General features: G+C 53.4%; 1 protein-coding gene across 1 annotated transcript in view; it reads left to right on the top strand.

The window, feature by feature from the left end:
* SLC37A1 (solute carrier family 37 member 1) overlaps nt 1–20,155 on the top strand; it is a 134,762-nt gene that overhangs the window by 105,473 nt on the left and 9,134 nt on the right. The window lies entirely within an intron of this gene.

Raw genomic sequence — 20,155 nt, 5'->3', positions numbered from 1 at the left:
TCCTCTCCCTGCTGGTGAGTCCATTCTGCTATTCTCTCCTGTAGCTCTGCTCCATGCTCACTATCCTCTCACTGCTCCTGAGGGACGATCCTCTCCCTGCTGGTGAGTCCATTCTGCTATTCTCTCCTGTAACTGCTCCATGCTCACTATCCTCTCACTGCTCCTGAGGGACGATCCTCTCCCTGCTGGTGAGTCCATTCTGCTATTCTCTCCTGTAACTCTGCTCCATGCTCACTATCCTCACTGCTGTTCCTGAGGGACGATCCTCGCCCTGCTGGTGAGTCCATTCTGCTATTCTCTCCTGTAACTCTGCTCCATGCTCACTATCCTCTCACTGCTGTTCCTGAGGGACGATCCTCTCCCTGCTGGTGAGTCCGTTCTGCTATTCTCTCCTATAACTCTGCTCCATGCTCACTATCCTCTCACTGCTGCTCCTGAGGGACGATCCTCTCCCTGCTGGTGAGTCCATTCTGCTATTCTCTCCTGTAGCTCTGCTCCATGCTCACTATCCTCTCACTGCTGCTCCTGAGGGACGATCCTCTCCCTGCTGGTGAGTCCGTTCTGCTATTCTCTCCTGTAGCTCTGCTCCATGCTCACTATCCTCTCACTGCTGTTCCTGAGGGATGATCCTCTCCCTGCTGGTAAGTCCATTCTGCTATTCTCTCCTGTAACTCTGCTCCATGCTCACTATCCTCTCACTGCTGTTCCTGAAGGACAATCCTCTCCCTGCTGGTGAGTCCATTCTGCTATTCTCTCCTGTAACTCTGCTCCATGTTCACTATCCTCTCACTGCTGTTCCTGAGGGATGATCCTCTCCCTGCTGGTGAGTCCGTTCTGCTATTCTCTCCTGTAACTGCTCCATGCTCGCTATCCTCTCACTGCTCCTGAGGGACAATCCTCTCCCTGCTGGTGAGTCCGTTCTGCTATTCTCTCCTGTAACTCTGCTCCATGCTCACTATCCTCTCACTGCTCCTGGGGGACAATCTTCGCCATACTGGTAAGTCCGTTCTGCTATTCTCTCCTGTAACTCTGCTCCATGCTCACTATCCTCTCACTGCTGTTCCTGAGGGACGATCCTCTCCCGGCTGGTGAGTCCGTTCTGCTATTCTCTCCTATATTTCTGCTCCATGCTCACTATCCTCTCACTGCTCCTGAGGGACGATCCTCACCCTACTGGTGAATCCATTCTGCTATTCTCTCCTGTAACTCTGCTCCAATGCTCACTATCCTCTCACTGCTGTTCCTGAGGGATGATCCTCTCCCTGCTGGTGAGTCCGTTCTGCTATTCTCTCCTGTAACTCTGCTCCATGCTCACTATCCTCTCACTGCTGTTCCTGAAGGACAATCCTCTCCCTGCTGGTGAGTCCGTTCTGCTATTCTCTCCTGTAACTCTGCTCCATGCTCACTATCCTCTCACTGCTGTTCCTGAGGGACGATCCTCTCCCTGCTGGTGAGTCCGTTCTGCTATTCTCTCCTGTAACTCTGCTCCATGCTCACTATCCTCTCACTGCTGTTCCTGAGGGACGATCCTCTCCCTGCTGGTGAGTCCATTCTGCTATTCTCTCCTGTAACTCTGCTCCATGCTCACTATCCTCTCACTGCTCCTGAGGGACGATCCTCGCCATACTGGTGAGTCCGTTCTGCTATTCTCTCCTGTAACTGCTCCATGCTCACTATCCTCTCACTGCTGTTCCTGAGGGATGATCCTCTCCCTGCTGGTGAGTCCGTTCTGCTATTCTCTCCTGTAAATGCTCCATGCTCACTATCCTCTCACTGCTGTTCCTGAGGGACGATCCTCTCCCTGCTGGTGAGTCCGTTCTGCTATTCTCTCCTGTAACTCTGCTCCATGCTCACTATCCTCTCACTGCTGTTCCTGAGGGACGATCCTCTCCCTGCTGGTGAGTCCATTCTGCTTTTCTCTCATGTAACTCTGCTCCATGCTCACTATCCTCTCACTGCTGCTCCTGAGGGACGATCCTCTCCCTGCTGGTGAGTCCGTTCTGCTATTCTCTCCTGTAACTGCTCCATGCTCACTATCCTCTCACTGCTGTTCCTGAGGGATGATCCTCTCCCTGCTGGTGAGTCCGTTCTGCTATTCTCTCCTGTAACTGCTCCATGCTCACTATCCTCTCACTGCTGTTCCTGAGGGATGATCCTCGCCCTGCTGGTGAGTCCATTCTGCTATTCTATCCTGTAACTCTGCTCCATGCTCACTATCCTCTAACTGCTGTTCCTGAGGGATGATCCTCGCCCTGCTGGTGAGTCCGTTCTGCTATTCTCTCCAATAACTCTGCTCCATGCTCACTATCCTCTCACTGCTGTTCCTGAGGGACGATCCTCGCCCTGCTGGTGAGTCCGTTCTGCTATTCTCTCCTGTAACTCTGCTCCATGCTCACTATCCTCTCACTGCTGTTCCTGAGGGACGATCCTCGCCCTGCTGGTGAGTCCGTTCTGCTATTCTCTCCTGTAACTCTGCTCCATGCTCACTATCCTCTCACTGCTGTTCCTGAGGGACGATCCTCGCCCTGCTGGTGAGTCCGTTCTGCTATTCTCTCCTGTAACTCTGCTCCATGCTCACTTTCCTCTCACTGCTGTTCCTGAGGGATGATCCTCGCCCTACTGGTGAGTCCATTCTGCTATTCTCTCCTGTAACTGCTCCATGCTCACTATCCTCTCATCACTGCTCCTGAGGGACGATCCTCTCCCTGCTGGTGAGTCCATTCTGCTATTCTCTCCTGTAACTGCTCCATGCTCACTATCCTCTCACTGCTGTTCCTGAGGGACGATCCTCTCCCTGCTGGTGAGTCCGTTCTGCTATTCTCTCCTGTAACTCTGCTCCATGCTCACTATCCTCTCACTGCTGTTCCTGAGGGATGATCCTTGCCCTGCTGGTGAGTCCATTTTGCTATTCTCTCCTGTAACTCTGCTCCATGCTCACTAGCCTCCCACTGCTGCTCCTGAGGGACGATCCTCTCCCTGCTGGTGAGTCCATTCTGCTATTCTCTCCTGTAACTCTGCTCCATGCTCACTATCCTCTCACTGCTGTTCCTGAGGGATGATCCTCGCCCTACTGGTGAGTCCATTCTGCTATTCTCTCCTGTAACTGCTCCATGCTCACTATCCTCTCACTGCTCCTGAGGGACGATCCTCTCCCTGCTGGTGAGTCCGTTCTGCTATTCTCTCCTGTAACTCTGCTCCATGCTCACTATCCTCTCACTGCTGTTCCTGAGGGACGATACTCTCCCTGCTGGTGAGTCCATTCTGCTATTCTCTCCTGTATCTCTGCTCCATGCTCACTATCCTCTCACTGCTGCTCCTGAGGGACGATCCTCTCCCTGCTGGTGAGTCCGTTCTGCTATTCTCTCCTGTAACTGCTCCATGCTCACTATCCTCTCACTGCTGTTCCTGAGGGATGATCCTCTCCCTGCTGGTGAGTCCGTTCTGCTATTCTCTCCTGTAACTGCTCCATGCTCACTATCCTCTCACTGCTGTTCCTGAGGGATGATCCTCGCCCTGCTGGTGAGTCCATTCTGCTATTCTCTCCTGTAACTCTGCCCCATGCTCACTATCCTCTCACTGCTGCTCCTGAGGGACGATCCTCTCCCTGCTGGTGAGTCCGTTCTGCTATTCTCTCCTGTAACTCTGCTCCATGCTCACTATCCTCTCACTGCTGTTCCTGAGGGACGATCCTCTCCCTGCTGGTGAGTCCATTCTGCTATTTTCTCCTGTAACTCTGCTCCATGCTCACTATCCTCTCACTGCTCCTGAGGGACGATCCTCGCCATACTGGTAAGTCCGTTCTGCTATTCTCTCCTATAACTCTGCTCCATGCTCACTATCCTCTCACTGCTGTTCCTGAGGGACGATCCTCTCCCTGCTGGTGAGTCCATTCTGCTATTCTCTCCTGTAACTCTGCTCCATGCTCACTATCCTCTCACTGCTGTTTCTGAGGGACGATCCTCGCCCTACTGGTGAGTCCATTCTGCTATTCTTTCCTGTAGCTCTGCTCCATGCTCACTATCCTCTCACTGCTGTTCCTGAGGGATTATCCTCTCCCTGCTGGTGAGTCCATTCTGCTATTCTCTCCTGTAACTGCTCCATGCTCACTATCCTCTCACTGCTCCTGAGGGACGATCCTCTCCCTGCTGGTGAGTCCATTCTGCTATTCTCTCCTGTAACTGCTCCATGCTCACTATCCTCTCACTGCTCCTGAGGGACGATCCTCTCCCTGCTGGTGAGTCCATTCTGCTATTCTCTCCTGTAACTCTGCTCCATGCTCACTATCCTCTCACTGCTGTTCCTGAGGGACGATCCTCGCCCTGCTGGTGAGTCCATTCTGCTATTCTCTCCTGTAACTCTGCTCCTTGCTCACTATCCTCTCACTGCTCCTGAGGGACGATCCTCGCCGTACTGGTGAGTCCATTCTGCTATTCTCTCCTGTAACTCTGCTCCATGCTCACTATCCTCTCACTGCTGTTCCTGAGGGATGATCCTCTCCCTGCTGGTGAGTCCGTTCTGCTATTCTCTCCTGTAACTGCTCCATGCTCGCTATCCTCTCACTGCTCCTGAGGGACAATCCTCTCCCTGCTGGTGAGTCCGTTCTGCTATTCTCTCCTGTAACTCTGCTCCATGCTCACTATCCTCTCACTGCTGTTCCTGAGGGACGATCCTCTCCCGGCTGGTGAGTCCGTTCTGCTATTCTCTCCTATAACTCTGCTCCATGCTCACTATCCTCTCACTGCTCCTGAGGGACGATCCTCACCCTACTGGTGAGTCCATTCTGCTATTCTCTCCTATAACTCTGCTCCAATGCTCACTATCCTCTCACTGCTGTTCCTGAGGGATGATCCTCTCCCTGCTGGTGAGTCCGTTCTGCTATTCTCTCCTGTAACTGCTCCATGCTCACTATCCTCTCACTGCTTTTCCTGAGGGACGATCCTCTCCCTGCTGGTGAGTCCGTTCTGCTATTCTCTCCTGTAACTCTGCTCCATGCTCACTATCCTCTCACTGCTGTTCCTGAGGGACGATCCTCTCCCTGCTGGTGAGTCCATTCTGCTATTCTCTCCTGTAACTCTGCTCCATGCTCACTATCCTCTCACTGCTCCTGAGGGACGATCCTCGCCATACTGGTGAGTCCGTTCTGCTATTCTCTCCTGTAACTGCTCCATGCTCACTATCCTCTCACTGCTGTTCCTGAGGGATGATCCTCTCCCTGCTGGTGAGTCCGTTCTGCTATTCTCTCCTGTAAATGCTCCATGCTCACTATCCTCTCACTGCTGTTCCTGAGGGACGATCCTCTCCCTGCTGGTGAGTCCGTTCTGCTATTCTCTCCTGTAACTCTGCTCCATGCTCACTATCCTCTCACTGCTGTTCCTGAGGGACGATCCTCTCCCTGCTGGTGAGTCCATTCTGCTATTCTCTCCTGAAACTCTGCTCCATGCTCACTATCCTCTCACTGCTGCTCCTGAGGGACGATCCTCTCCCTGCTGGTGAGTCCGTTCTGCTATTCTCTCCTGTAACTGCTCCATGCTCACTATCCTCTCACTGCTGTTCCTGAGGGATGATCCTCTCCCTGCTGGTGAGTCCGTTCTGCTATTCTCTCCTGTAACTGCTCCATGCTCACTATCCTCTCACTGCTGTTCCTGAGGGATGATCCTCGCCCTGCTGGTGAGTCCATTCTGCTATTCTCTCCTGTAACTGCTCCATGCTCACTATCCTCTCACTGCTGTTCCTGAGGGACGATCCTCGCCCTGCTGGTCAGTCTATTCTGCCATTCTCTCCTGTAACTCTGCCCCATGCTCACTATCCTCTCACTGCTGCTCCTGAGGGACGATCCTCTCCCTGCTGGTGAGTCCGTTCTGCTATTCTCTCCTGTAACTTTGCTCCATGCTCACTATCCTCTCACTGCTGTTCCTGAGGGACGATCCTCTCCTTGCTGGTGAGTCCATTCTGCTATTTTCTCCTGTAACTCTGCTCCATGCTCACTATCCTCGCACTGCTGTTCCTGAGGGATGATCCTCTCCCTGCTGGTGAGTCCATTCTGCTATTCTCTCCTGTAACTCTGCTCCATGCTCACTATCCTCTAACTGCTGTTCCTGAGGGATGATCCTCGCCCTGCTGGTGAGTCCGTTCTGCTATTCTCTCCTGTAACTCTGCTCCATGCTCACTATCCTCTCACTGCTGTTTCTGAGGGACGATCCTCGCCCTGCTGGTGAGTCCGTTCTGCTATTCTCTCCTGTAACTCTGCTCCATGCTCACTATCTTCTCACTGCTGTTCCTGAGGGACGATCCTCGCCCTGCTGGTGAGTCCGTTCTGCTATTCTCTCCTGTAACTCTGCTCCATGCTCACTATCCTCTCACTGCTGTTCCTGAGGGACGATCCTCGCCCTGCTGGTGAGTCCGTTCTGCTATTCTCTCCTGTAACTCTGCTCCATGCTCACTTTCCTCTCACTGCTGTTCCTGAGGGATGATCCTCGCCCTACTGGTGAGTCCATTCTGCTATTCTCTCCTGTAACTGCTCCATGCTCACTATCCTCTCATCACTGCTCCTGAGGGACGATCCTCTCCCTGCTGGTGAGTCCATTCTGCTATTCTCTCCTGTAACTGCTCCATGCTCACTATCCTCTCACTGCTCCTGAGGGACGATCTTCTCCCTGCTGGTGAGTCCGTTCTGCTATTCTCTCCTGTAACTCTGCTCCATGCTCACTATCCTCTCACTGCTGTTCCTGAGGGATGATCCTTGCCCTGCTGGTGAGTCCATTTTGCTATTCTCTCCTGAAACTCTGCTCCATGCTCACTAGCCTCCCACTGCTGCTCCTGAGGGACGATCCTCTCCCTGCTGGTGAGTCCATTCTGCTATTCTCTCCTGTAACTCTACTCCATGCTCACTATCCTCTCACTGCTTTTCCTGAGGGACGATCCTCTCCCTGCTGGTGAGTCCGTTCTGCTATTCTCTCCTGTAACTGCTCCATGCTCACTATCCTCTCACTGCTGTTCCTGAGGGACGATCCTCGCCCTACTGGTGAGTCCATTCTGCTATTCTCTCCTGTAACTCTGCTCCATGCTCACTATCCTCTCACTGCTGTTCCTGAGGGATGATCCTCGCCCTACTGGTGAGTCCATTCTGCTATTCTCTCCTGTAACTGCTCCATGCTCACTATCCTCTCACTGCTCCTGAGGGACGATCCCCTCCCTGCTGGTGAGTCCATTCTGCTATTCTCTCCTGTAACTCTGCTCCATGCTCACTATCCTCTCACTGCTGTTCCTGAGGGACGATCCTCTCCCTGCTGGTGAGTCCATTCTGCTATTCTCTCCTGTAACTCTGCTCCATGCTCACTATCCTCTCACTGCTGCTCCTGAGGGACGATCCTCTCCCTGCTGGTGAGTCCGTTCTGCTATTCTCTCCTGTAACTGCTCCATGCTCACTATCCTCTCACTGCTGTTACTGAGGGATGATCCTCTCCCTGCTGGTGAGTCCGTTCTGCTATTCTCTCCTGTAACTGCTCCATGCTCACTATCCTCTCACTGCTGTTCCTGAGGGACGATCCTCGCCCTACTGGTCAGTCTATTCTGCCATTCTCTCCTGTAACTCTGCCCCATGCTCACTATCCTCTCACTGCTCCTGAGGGACGATCCTCTCCCTGCTGGTGAGTCCGTTCTGCTATTCTCTCCTGTAACTCTGCTCCATGCTCACTATCCTCTCACTGCTGTTCCTGAGGGATGATCCTTGCCCTGCTGGTGAGTCCATTTTGCTATTCTCTCCTGTAACCCTGCTCCATGCTCACTAGCCTCCCACTGCTGCTCCTGAGGGACGATCCTCTCCCTGCTGGTGAGTCCATTCTGCTATTCTCTCCTGTAACTCTACTCCATGCTCACTATCCTCTCACTGCTGTTCCTGAGGGACGATCCTCTCCCTGCTGGTGAGTCCGTTCTGCTATTCTCTCCTTTAACTGCTCCATGCTCACTATCCTCTCACTGCTGTTCCTGAGGGACGATCCTCGCCCTACTGGTGAGTCCATTCTGCTATTCTCTCCTGTAACTCTGCTGCATGCTCACTATCCTCTCACTGCTGTTCCTGAGGGATGATCCTCGCCCTACTGGTGAGTCCATTCTGCTATTCTCTCCTGTAACTGCTCCATGCTCACTATCCTCTCACTGCTCCTGAGGGACGATCCCCTCCCTGCTGGTGAGTCCATTCTGCTATTCTCTCCTGTAACTCTGCTCCATGCTCACTATCCTCTCACTGCTGCTCCTGAGGGACGATCCTCTCCCTGCTGGTGAGTCCGTTCTGCTATTCTCTCCTGTAACTGCTCCATGCTCACTATCCTCTCACTGCTGTTCCTGAGGGATGATCCTCTCCCTGCTGGTGAGTCCGTTCTGCTATTCTCTCCTGTAACTGCTCCATGCTCACTATCCTCTCACTGCTGTTCCTGAGGGACGATCCTCGCCCTACTGGTCAGTCTATTCTGCCATTCTCTCCTGTAACTCTGCCCCATGCTCACTATCCTCTCACTGCTGCTCCTGAGGGACGATCCTCTCCCTGCTGGTGAGTCCGTTCTGCTATTCTCTCCTGTAACTCTGCTCCATGCTCACTATCCTCTCACTGCTGTTCCTGAGGGACGATCCTCTCCCTGCTGGTGAGTCCATTCTGCTATTTTCTCCTGTAACTCTGCTCCATGCTCACTATCCTCTCACTGCTGTTCCTGAGGGATGATCCTCTCCCTGCTGGTGAGTCCATTCTGCTAGTCTCTCCTGTAACTCTGCTCCATGCTCACTATCCTCTAACTGCTGTTCCTGAGGGATGATCCTCGCCCTGCTGGTGAGTCCGTTCTGCTATTCTCTCCTGTAACTCTGCTCCATGCTCACTATCCTCTCACTGCTGTTCCTGAGGGACGATCCTCGCCCTGCTGGTGAGTCCGTTCTGCTATTCTCTCCTGTAACTCTGCTCCATGCTCACTATCCTCTCACTGCTGTTCCTGAGGGACGATCCTCGCCCTGCTGGTGAGTCCGTTCTGCTATTCTCTCCTGTAACTCTGCTCCATGCTCACTATCCTCTCACTGCTGTTCCTGAGGGACGATCCTCGCCCTGCTGGTGAGTCCGTTCTGCTATTCTCTCCTGTAACTCTGCTCCATGCTCACTTTCCTCTCACTGCTGTTCCTGAGGGATGATCCTCGCCCTACTGGTGAGTCCATTCTGCTATTCTCTCCTGTAACTGCTCCATGCTCACTATCCTCTCACTGCTCCTGAGGGACGATCCTCTCCCTGCTGGTGAGTCCGTTCTGCTATTCTCTCCTGTAACTCTGCTCCATGCTCACTATCCTCTCACTGCTGTTCCTGAGGGATGATCCTTGCCCTGCTGGTGAGTCCATTTTGCTATTCTCTCCTGTAACTCTGCTCCATGCTCACTAGCCTCCCACTGCTGCTCCTGAGGGACGATCCTCTCCCTGCTGGTGAGTCCATTCTGCTATTCTCTCCTGTAACTCTGCTCCATGCTCACTATCCTCTCACTGCTGTTCCTGAGGGACGATCCTCTCCCTGCTGGTGAGTCCGTTCTGCTATTCTCTCCTGTAACTGCTCCATGTTCACTATCCTCTCACTGCTGTTCCTGAGGGACGATCCTCGCCCTACTGGTGAGTCCATTCTGCTATTCTCTCCTGTAACTCTGCTCCATGCTCACTATCCTCTCACTGCTGTTCCTGAGGGATGATCCTCGCCCTACTGGTGAGTCCATTCTGCTATTCTCTCCTGTAACTGCTCCATGCTCACTATCCTCTCACTGCTCCTGAGGGACGATCCTCTCCCTGCTGGTGAGTCCATTCTGCTATTCTCTCCTGTAACTCTGCTCCATGCTCACTATCCTCTCACTGCTCTTCCTGAGGGACGATCCTCTCCCTGCTGGTGAGTCCGTTCTGCTATTCTCTCCTGTAACTCTGCTCCATGCTCACTACCCTCTCACTGCTGTTCCTGAGGGACGATCCTCGCCCTGCTGGTGAGTCCATTCTGCTATTCTCTCCTGTAACTCTGCTCCATGCTCACTATCCTCTCACTGCTCCTGAGGGACGATCCTCGCCATACTGGTGAGTCCGTTCTGCTATTCTCTCCTGTAACTGCTCCATGCTCACTATCCTCTCACTGCTGTTCCTGAGGGATGATCCTCTCCCTGCTGGTGAGTCCGTTCTGCTATTCTCTCCTGTAAATGCTCCATGCTCACTATCCTCTCACTGCTGTTCCTGAGGGACGATCCTCTCCCTGCTGGTGAGTCCGTTCTGCTATTCTCTCCTGTAACTCTGCTCCATGCTCACTATCCTCTCACTGCTGTTCCTGAGGGACGATCCTCTCCCTGCTGGTGAGTCCATTCTGCTATTCTCTCCTGAAACTCTGCTCCATGCTCACTATCCTCTCACTGCTGCTCCTGAGGGACGATCCTCTCCCTGCTGGTGAGTCCGTTCTGCTATTCTCTCCTGTAACTGCTCCATGCTCACTATCCTCTCACTGCTGTTCCTGAGGGATGATCCTCTCCCTGCTGGTGAGTCCGTTCTGCTATTCTCTCCTGTAACTGCTCCATGCTCACTATCCTCTCACTGCTGTTCCTGAGGGATGATCCTCGCCCTGCTGGTGAGTCCATTCTGCTATTCTCTCCTGTAACTGCTCCATGCTCACTATCCTCTCACTGCTGTTCCTGAGGGACGATCCTCGCCCTGCTGGTCAGTCTATTCTGCCATTCTCTCCTGTAACTCTGCCCCATGCTCACTATCCTCTCACTGCTGCTCCTGAGGGACGATCCTCTCCCTGCTGGTGAGTCCGTTCTGCTATTCTCTCCTGTAACTTTGCTCCATGCTCACTATCCTCTCACTGCTGTTCCTGAGGGACGATCCTCTCCTTGCTGGTGAGTCCATTCTGCTATTTTCTCCTGTAACTCTGCTCCATGCTCACTATCCTCGCACTGCTGTTCCTGAGGGATGATCCTCTCCCTGCTGGTGAGTCCATTCTGCTATTCTCTCCTGTAACTCTGCTCCATGCTCACTATCCTCTAACTGCTGTTCCTGAGGGATGATCCTCGCCCTGCTGGTGAGTCCGTTCTGCTATTCTCTCCTGTAACTCTGCTCCATGCTCACTATCCTCTCACTGCTGTTTCTGAGGGACGATCCTCGCCCTGCTGGTGAGTCCGTTCTGCTATTCTCTCCTGTAACTCTGCTCCATGCTCACTATCTTCTCACTGCTGTTCCTGAGGGACGATCCTCGCCCTGCTGGTGAGTCCGTTCTGCTATTCTCTCCTGTAACTCTGCTCCATGCTCACTATCCTCTCACTGCTGTTCCTGAGGGACGATCCTCGCCCTGCTGGTGAGTCCGTTCTGCTATTCTCTCCTGTAACTCTGCTCCATGCTCACTTTCCTCTCACTGCTGTTCCTGAGGGATGATCCTCGCCCTACTGGTGAGTCCATTCTGCTATTCTCTCCTGTAACTGCTCCATGCTCACTATCCTCTCATCACTGCTCCTGAGGGACGATCCTCTCCCTGCTGGTGAGTCCATTCTGCTATTCTCTCCTGTAACTGCTCCATGCTCACTATCCTCTCACTGCTCCTGAGGGACGATCTTCTCCCTGCTGGTGAGTCCGTTCTGCTATTCTCTCCTGTAACTCTGCTCCATGCTCACTATCCTCTCACTGCTGTTCCTGAGGGATGATCCTTGCCCTGCTGGTGAGTCCATTTTGCTATTCTCTCCTGAAACTCTGCTCCATGCTCACTAGCCTCCCACTGCTGCTCCTGAGGGACGATCCTCTCCCTGCTGGTGAGTCCATTCTGCTATTCTCTCCTGTAACTCTACTCCATGCTCACTATCCTCTCACTGCTGTTCCTGAGGGACGATCCTCTCCCTGCTGGTGAGTCCGTTCTGCTATTCTCTCCTGTAACTGCTCCATGCTCACTATCCTCTCACTGCTGTTCCTGAGGGACGATCCTCGCCCTACTGGTGAGTCCATTCTGCTATTCTCTCCTGTAACTCTGCTCCATGCTCACTATCCTCTCACTGCTGTTCCTGAGGGATGATCCTCGCCCTACTGGTGAGTCCATTCTGCTATTCTCTCCTGTAACTGCTCCATGCTCACTATCCTCTCACTGCTCCTGAGGGACGATCCCCTCCCTGCTGGTGAGTCCATTCTGCTATTCTCTCCTGTAACTCTGCTCCATGCTCACTATCCTCTCACTGCTGTTCCTGAGGGACGATCCTCTCCCTGCTGGTGAGTCCATTCTGCTATTCTCTCCTGTAACTCTGCTCCATGCTCACTATCCTCTCACTGCTGCTCCTGAGGGACGATCCTCTCCCTGCTGGTGAGTCCGTTCTGCTATTCTCTCCTGTAACTGCTCCATGCTCACTATCCTCTCACTGCTGTTACTGAGGGATGATCCTCTCCCTGCTGGTGAGTCCGTTCTGCTATTCTCTCCTGTAACTGCTCCATGCTCACTATCCTCTCACTGCTGTTCCTGAGGGACGATCCTCGCCCTACTGGTCAGTCTATTCTGCCATTCTCTCCTGTAACTCTGCCCCATGCTCACTATCCTCTCACTGCTCCTGAGGGACGATCCTCTCCCTGCTGGTGAGTCCGTTCTGCTATTCTCTCCTGTAACTCTGCTCCATGCTCACTATCCTCTCACTGCTGTTCCTGAGGGATGATCCTTGCCCTGCTGGTGAGTCCATTTTGCTATTCTCTCCTGTAACCCTGCTCCATGCTCACTAGCCTCCCACTGCTGCTCCTGAGGGACGATCCTCTCCCTGCTGGTGAGTCCATTCTGCTATTCTCTCCTGTAACTCTACTCCATGCTCACTATCCTCTCACTGCTGTTCCTGAGGGACGATCCTCTCCCTGCTGGTGAGTCCGTTCTGCTATTCTCTCCTTTAACTGCTCCATGCTCACTATCCTCTCACTGCTGTTCCTGAGGGACGATCCTCGCCCTACTGGTGAGTCCATTCTGCTATTCTCTCCTGTAACTCTGCTGCATGCTCACTATCCTCTCACTGCTGTTCCTGAGGGATGATCCTCGCCCTACTGGTGAGTCCATTCTGCTATTCTCTCCTGTAACTGCTCCATGCTCACTATCCTCTCACTGCTCCTGAGGGACGATCCCCTCCCTGCTGGTGAGTCCATTCTGCTATTCTCTCCTGTAACTCTGCTCCATGCTCACTATCCTCTCACTGCTGCTCCTGAGGGACGATCCTCTCCCTGCTGGTGAGTCCGTTCTGCTATTCTCTCCTGTAACTGCTCCATGCTCACTATCCTCTCACTGCTGTTCCTGAGGGATGATCCTCTCCCTGCTGGTGAGTCCGTTCTGCTATTCTCTCCTGTAACTGCTCCATGCTCACTATCCTCTCACTGCTGTTCCTGAGGGACGATCCTCGCCCTACTGGTCAGTCTATTCTGCCATTCTCTCCTGTAACTCTGCCCCATGCTCACTATCCTCTCACTGCTGCTCCTGAGGGACGATCCTCTCCCTGCTGGTGAGTCCGTTCTGCTATTCTCTCCTGTAACTCTGCTCCATGCTCACTATCCTCTCACTGCTGTTCCTGAGGGACGATCCTCTCCCTGCTGGTGAGTCCATTCTGCTATTTTCTCCTGTAACTCTGCTCCATGCTCACTATCCTCTCACTGCTGTTCCTGAGGGATGATCCTCTCCCTGCTGGTGAGTCCATTCTGCTAGTCTCTCCTGTAACTCTGCTCCATGCTCACTATCCTCTAACTGCTGTTCCTGAGGGATGATCCTCGCCCTGCTGGTGAGTCCGTTCTGCTATTCTCTCCTGTAACTCTGCTCCATGCTCACTATCCTCTCACTGCTGTTCCTGAGGGACGATCCTCGCCCTGCTGGTGAGTCCGTTCTGCTATTCTCTCCTGTAACTCTGCTCCATGCTCACTATCCTCTCACTGCTGTTCCTGAGGGACGATCCTCGCCCTGCTGGTGAGTCCGTTCTGCTATTCTCTCCTGTAACTCTGCTCCATGCTCACTATCCTCTCACTGCTGTTCCTGAGGGACGATCCTCGCCCTGCTGGTGAGTCCGTTCTGCTATTCTCTCCTGTAACTCTGCTCCATGCTCACTTTCCTCTCACTGCTGTTCCTGAGGGATGATCCTCGCCCTACTGGTGAGTCCATTCTGCTATTCTCTCCTGTAACTGCTCCATGCTCACTATCCTCTCACTGCTCCTGAGGGACGATCCTCTCCCTGCTGGTGAGTCCGTTCTGCTATTCTCTCCTGTAACTCTGCTCCATGCTCACTATCCTCTCACTGCTGTTCCTGAGGGATGATCCTTGCCCTGCTGGTGAGTCCATTTTGCTATTCTCTCCTGTAACTCTGCTCCATGCTCACTAGCCTCCCACTGCTGCTCCTGAGGGACGATCCTCTCCCTGCTGGTGAGTCCATTCTGCTATTCTCTCCTGTAACTCTGCTCCATGCTCACTATCCTCTCACTGCTGTTCCTGAGGGACGATCCTCTCCCTGCTGGTGAGTCCGTTCTGCTATTCTCTCCTGTAACTGCTCCATGTTCACTATCCTCTCACTGCTGTTCCTGAGGGACGATCCTCGCCCTACTGGTGAGTCCATTCTGCTATTCTCTCCTGTAACTCTGCTCCATGCTCACTATCCTCTCACTGCTGTTCCTGAGGGATGATCCTCGCCCTACTGGTGAGTCCATTCTGCTATTCTCTCCTGTAACTGCTCCATGCTCACTATCCTCTCACTGCTCCTGAGGGACGATCCTCTCCCTGCTGGTGAGTCCATTCTGCTATTCTCTCCTGTAACTCTGCTCCATGCTCACTATCCTCTCACTGCTCTTCCTGAGGGACGATCCTCTCCCTGCTGGTGAGTCCGTTCTGCTATTCTCTCCTGTAACTCTGCTCCATGCTCACTACCCTCTCACTGCTGTTCCTGAGGGACGATCCTCGCCCTGCTGGTGAGTCCATTCTGCTATTCTCTCCTGTAACTCTGCTCCATGCTCACTATCCTCTCACTGCTGCTCCTGAGGGATGATCCTCGCCCTGCTGGTGAGTCCATTCTGCTATTCTCTCCTGTAACTGCTCCATGCTCACTATCCTCTCACTGCTGCTCCTGAGGGACGATCCTCTCCCTGCTGGTGAGTCCATTCTGCTATTCTCTCCTATAACTCTGCTCCATGCTCACTTTCCTCTCACTGTTGCTCCTGAGGGATGATCCTCGCCCTGCTGGTGAGTCCATTCTGCTATTCTCTCCTGTAACTGCTCCATGCTCACTATCCTCTCACTGCTGCTCCTGAGGGACGATCCTCTCCCTGCTGGTGAGTCCATTCTGCTATTCTCTCCTGTAACTGCTCCATGCTCACTATCCTCTCACTGCTGTTCCTGAGGGACGATCCTCGCCCTGCTGGTGAGTCCATTCTGCTATTCTCTCCTGTAACTGCTCCATGCTCACTATCCTCTCACTGCTGTTCCTGAAGGACGATCCTCTCCCTGCTGGTGAGTCCGTTCTGCTATTCTCTCCTGTAACTCTGCTCCATGCTCACTATCCTCTCACTGCTGCTCCTGAGGGACGATCCTCTCCCTGCTGGTGAGTCCGTTCTGCTATTCTCTCCTGTAACTTTGCTCCATGCTCACTATCCTCTCACTGCTGCTCCTGAGGGACGATCCTCTCCCTGCTGGTGAGTCCGTTCTGCTATTCTCTCCTGTAACTGCTCCATGCTCACTATCCTCTCACTGCTGCTCCTGAGGGACGATCCTCTCCCTGCTGGTGAGTCCATTCTGCTATTCTCTCCTGTAACTCTGCTCCATGCTCACTATCCTCTCACTGCTGTTCCTGAAGGACGATCCTCTCCCTGCTGGTGAGTCCGTTCTGCTATTCTCTCCTGTAACTCTGCTCCATGCTCACTATCCTCTCACTGCTGCTCCTGAGGGACGATCCTCTCCCTGCTGGTGAGTCCGTTCTGCTATTCTCTCCTGTAACTCTGCTCCATGCTCACTATCCTCTCACTGCTGTTCCTGAGGGATGATCCTCGCCCTACTGGTGAGTCCATTCTGCTATTCTCTCCTGTAACTCTGCTCCATGCTCACTATCCTCTCACCGCTGCTCCTGAGGGACGATCCTCTCCCTGCTGGTGAATCCGTTCTGCTATTCTCTCCTATAACTGCTCCATGCTCACTATCCTATCACTGCTGCTCCTGAGGGACGATCCTCTCCCTGCTGGTGAGTCCGTTCTGCTATTCTCTCCTGTAACTCTGCTCCATGCTCACTATCCTCTCACTGCTGCTCCTGAGGGACGATCCTCTCCCTGCTGGTGAGTCCGTTCTGCTATTCTCTCCTGTAACTCTGCTCCATGCTCACTATCCTCTCACTGCTGCTCCTGAGGGACGATCCTCTCCCTGCTGGTGAGTCCGTTCTGCTATTCTCTCCTGTAACTCTGCTCCATGCTCACTATCCTCTCACTGCTGTTCCTGAGGGACGATCCTCGCCCTGCTGGTGAGTCCGTTCTGCTATTCTCTCCTGTAACTGCTCCATGCTCACTATCCTCTCACTGCTGTTCCTGAGGGATGATCCTCACCCTCCTGGTGAGTCCATTCTGCTATTCTCTCCTGTAACTGCTCCATGCTCACTATCCTCTCACTGCTGTTCCTGGGGGACGATCCTCGCCCTGCTGGTGAGTCCGTTCTGCTATTCTCTCCTGTAACTGCTCCATGCTCACTATCCTCTCACTGCTGTTCCTGGGGGACGATCCTCGCCCTGCTGGTGAGTCCGTTCTGCTATTCTCTCCTGTAACTGCTCCATGCTCACTATCCTCTCACTGCTGTTCCTGAGGGACGATCCTCTCCCTGCTGGTGAATCCGTTCTGCTATTCTCTCCTATAACTGCTCCATGCTCACTATCCTATCACTGCTGCTCCTGAGGGACGATCCTCGCCCTGCTGGTGAGTCCGTTCTGCTATTCTCTCCTGTAACTCTGCTCCATGCTCACTATCCTCTCACTGCTGTTCCTGAGGGACGATCCTCTCCCTGCTGGTGAGTCCATTCTGCTATTCTCTCCTGTAACTCTGCTCCATGCTCACTATCCTCTCACTGCTATTCCTGAAGGACGATCCTCTCCCTGCTGGTGAGTCCGTTCCGCTATTCTCTCCTGTAACTCTGCTCCATGCTCACTATCCTCTCACTGCTGCTCCTGAGGGACGATCCTCTCCCTGCTGGTGAGTCCGTTCTTCTATTCTCTCCTGTAACTCTGCTCCATGCTCACTATCCTCTCACTGCTGTTCCTGAGGGACGATCCTCGCCCTGCTGGTGAGTCCGTTCTGCTATTCTCTCCTGTAACTGCTCCATGCTCACTAACCTCTCACTGCTGTTCCTGAGGGATGATCCTTGCCCTGCTGGTGAGTCCATTCTGCTATTCTCTCCTGTAACTGCTCCATGCTCACTATCCTCTAACTGCTGTTCCTGAGGGATGATCCTCACCCTGCTGGTGAGTCCATTCTGCTATTCTCTCCTGTAACTGCTCCATGCTCACTATCCTCTCACTGCTGTTCCTGGGGGACGATCCTCGCCCTGCTGGTGAGTCCGTTCTGCTATTCTCTCCTGTAACTGCTCCATGCTCACTATCCTCTCACTGCTTCTCCTGAGGGACGATCCTCTCCCTGCTGGTGAGTCCATTCTGCTATTCTCTCCTGTAACTCTGCTCCATGCTCACTATCCTCTCACTGCTGCTCCTGAGGGATGATCCTCGCCCTGCTGGTGAGTCCGTTCTGCTATTCTCTCCTGTAACTGCTCCATGCTCACTATCCTCTCACTGCTGCTCCTGAGGGATGATCCTCGCCCTACTGGTGAGTCCGTTCTGCTATTCTCTCCTGTAACTCTGCTCCATGCTCACTATCCTCTCACTGCTGCTCCTGAGGGACGATCCTCTCCCTGCTGGTGAGTCCGTTCTGCTATTCTCTCCTGTAACTCTGCTCCATGCTCACTATCCTCTCACTGCTGTTCCTGAAGGACGATCCTCTCCCTGCTGGTGAGTCCGTTCTGCTATTCTCTCCTGTAACTCTGCTCCATGCTCACTATCCTCTCACCGCTGCTCCTGAGGGACGATCCTCTCCCTGCTGGTGAATCCGTTCTGCTATTCTCTCCTATAACTGCTCCATGCTCACTATCCTATCACTGCTGCTCCTGAGGGACGATCCTCTCCCTGCTGGTGAGTCCGTTCTGCTATTCTCTCCTGTAACTCTGCTCCATGCTCACCATCCTCTCACTGCTGCTCCTGAGGGACGATCCTCTCCCTGCTGGTGGGTCCGTTCTGCTATTCTCTCCTGTAACTGCTCCATGCTCACTATCCTCTCACTGCTTTTCCTGAGGGATGATCCTCACCCTGCTGGTGAGTCCATTCTGCTATTCTCTCCTGTAACTGCTCCATGCTCACTATCCTCTCACTGCTGTTCCTGGGGGACGATCCTCGCCCTGCTGGTGAGTCCGTTCTGCTATTCTCTCCTATAACTGCTCCATGCTCACTATCCTCTCACTGCTGCTCCTGAGGGACGATCCTCTCCCTGCTGGTGAGTCCGTTCTGCTGTTCTCTCCTGTAACTCTGCTCCATGCTCACTATCCTCTCACTGCTGTTCCTGAGGGACGATCCTCGCCCTGCTGGTGAGTCCATTCTGCTATTCTCTCCTGTAACTGCTCCATGCTCACTATCCTCTGACTGCTCCTGAGGGATGATCCTCGCCCTACTGGTGAGTCCGTTCTGCTATTCTCTCCTGTAACTCTGCTCCATGCTCACTATCCTCCCACTGCTGCTCCTGAAGGACGATCCTCGCTCTGCTGGTGAGTCCGTTCTGCTATTCTCTCCTGTAACTCTGCTCCATGCTCACTATCCTCTCACTGCTGCTCCCGAGGGACGATCCTCTCCCTGCTGGTGAGTCCATTCTGCTATTCTCTCCTGCAACTCTGCTCCATGCTCACTATCCTCTCACTGCTGTTCCTGAGGGACAATCCTCTCCCTGCTGGTGAGTCAATTCTGCTCCATGCTCACTATCCTCTCACTGCTCCTGAGGGACAATCCTCTCCCTACTGGTGAGTCCATTCTGCTATTCTCTCCTGTAACTCTGCTCCATGCTCACTAACCTCTCACTGCTGTTCCAGAGGGATGATCCTCGCCCTGCTGGTGAGTCCATTCTGCTATTCTCTCCTGTAACTGCTCCATGCTCACTATCCTCTCACCGCTGCTCCTGAGGGACGATCCTCTCCCTGCTGGTGAGTCCGTTCTGCTATTCTCTCCTGTAACTCTGCTCCATGCTCACTATCCTCTCACTGCTGCTCCTGAGGGACGAGCCTCTCCCTGCTGGTGAGTCCGTTCTGCTATTCTCTCCTGTAACTCTGCTCCATGCTCACTATCCTCTCACTGCTGCTCCTGAGGGACGAGCCTCTCCCTGCTGGTGAGTCAATTCTGCTATTCTCTCCTGTAACTGCTCCATGCTCACTATCCTCTCACTGCTGCTCCTGAGGGACGATCCTCTCCCTGCTGGTGAGTCCATTCTGCTATTCTCTCCTGTAACTCTGCTCCATGCTCACTATCCTCTCACTGCTGTTCCTGAGGGACAATCCTCGCCCTGCTGGTGAGTCCATTCTGCTATTCTCTCCTGTAACTCTGCTCCATGCTCACTATCTTCTCACTGCTGTTCCTGAGGGACAATCCTCGCCCTGCTGGTGAGTCCATTCTGCTATTCTCTCCTGTAACTGCTCCATGCTCACTATCCTCTCACTGCTGCTCCTGAGGGACAATCCTCGCCCTGCTGGTGAGTCAATTCTGCTATTCTCTCCTGTAACTCTGCTCCATGCTCACTATCCTCTCACTGCTGTTCCTGAGGGACGATCCTCTCCCTGCTGGTGAGTCCGTTCTGCTATTCTCTCCTGTAACTGCTCCATGCTCACTATCCTCTCACTGCTGTTCCTGAGGGACGATCCTCTCCCTGCTGGTGAGTCCATTCTGCTATTCTCTCCTGTAACTCTGCTCCATGCTCACTATCCTCTCACTGCTGCTCCTGAGGGACGATCCTCTCCCTGCTGGTGAGTCCGTTCTGCTATCCTCTCCTGTAACTCTGCTCCATGCTCACTATCCTCTAACTGCTATTCCTGAGGGACGATCCTCTCCCTGCTGGTGAGTCCATTCTGCTA

Source organism: Hyperolius riggenbachi, chromosome 2 (assembly GCF_040937935.1).
Source record: "Hyperolius riggenbachi isolate aHypRig1 chromosome 2, aHypRig1.pri, whole genome shotgun sequence".
Classification (NCBI taxonomy): domain Eukaryota; kingdom Metazoa; phylum Chordata; class Amphibia; order Anura; family Hyperoliidae; genus Hyperolius; species Hyperolius riggenbachi.
Note: the sequence above shows the minus strand (reverse complement) of the source record. Positions and strands in the feature narration are given on the sequence as shown.